Raw genomic sequence first — 1,023 nt, forward strand, 5'->3', positions numbered from 1 at the left:
CATTATTACTGACCGAAGTTACATTAAATTACATTAAGTTAGTCCAGTCCTCCTGTAGGTTGAGCCCCGAGTTCAGGCTATCGGTTCTCAGGATCCATTTGAGCTCCTCTTTGTTTAACAATTTAGACAAATCACCACCTCTCGGGGGCAGGATCCCCTGGCTGATCACAGTCCATCTTATCTCATTCTCAGTGTGTCCTTTTTCACTAAAATGTTCCACCAGAGGGGCATTGATGGTTTTACATCTGATTCTGCTCCGATGCTGCGAGATCCTTAGTTTGATTTTTTGTTTGGTCTGTCCCACGTAGATCATATCACATGGGTACAGAATTGCATAAACCAAGTTACAACCATTACAATTTGTAAAGGTTTTGAGCACCTGTCTCGTTTCTTGGAAAAAAAAAGTCTTTACCTTCAATGCAATAATCACACACCACACAACAGCCACATTTAGAATGTCCCCTCAAAGGAGGAAGCAACGATAGGTCATTAAGAGTGGTGTTAGCTGTTTTAGGGAGGGGAAGAGCTGCCCTCACCAGGTGGTCTTTTAGGGTTTTGCTTCTCTTGAAAGCAAACATGGGAGTATCTAGATCTAGATTCCCTGAGTTGTGAAAATTAGATCTCCTGTTTGTCCCATTGCATTAACAATTGTAATGAGTTTGAGTCATGCTTGTTTTCAATACGGTTTAATGCTATTTTATTGCCATGAATGTGTACCCATGTGCTAAAGTCACTTGATATTAGAAGTTTAGGCAAATGCAATGTCAGATCAATTATTTCATTAAGAAATTTGGGATTGTATCTTGGTGGATGATATATTATAGCTATGATGAAGGCATTGTTTGAGTCGTACATATTGCAGTCAGACATTCAAATGATGAAGAGGATGGTATGAGCTTTTCAGAAAGCATCATGTTGGTAGAGTAGACTAGAGCAGTAGTACTTCCCTTTTTAGTCTATCTTTCTTTGAGAATCTTTTGAATCCTTTGCAGGAAATCCATCCCTGAAGCATGTCTCAGATAG

The sequence above is a fragment of the Lissotriton vulgaris genome, chromosome 1_1 (assembly GCF_964263255.1).
Source record: "Lissotriton vulgaris chromosome 1_1, aLisVul1.2, whole genome shotgun sequence".
In the NCBI taxonomy this organism is placed as follows: domain Eukaryota; kingdom Metazoa; phylum Chordata; class Amphibia; order Caudata; family Salamandridae; genus Lissotriton; species Lissotriton vulgaris.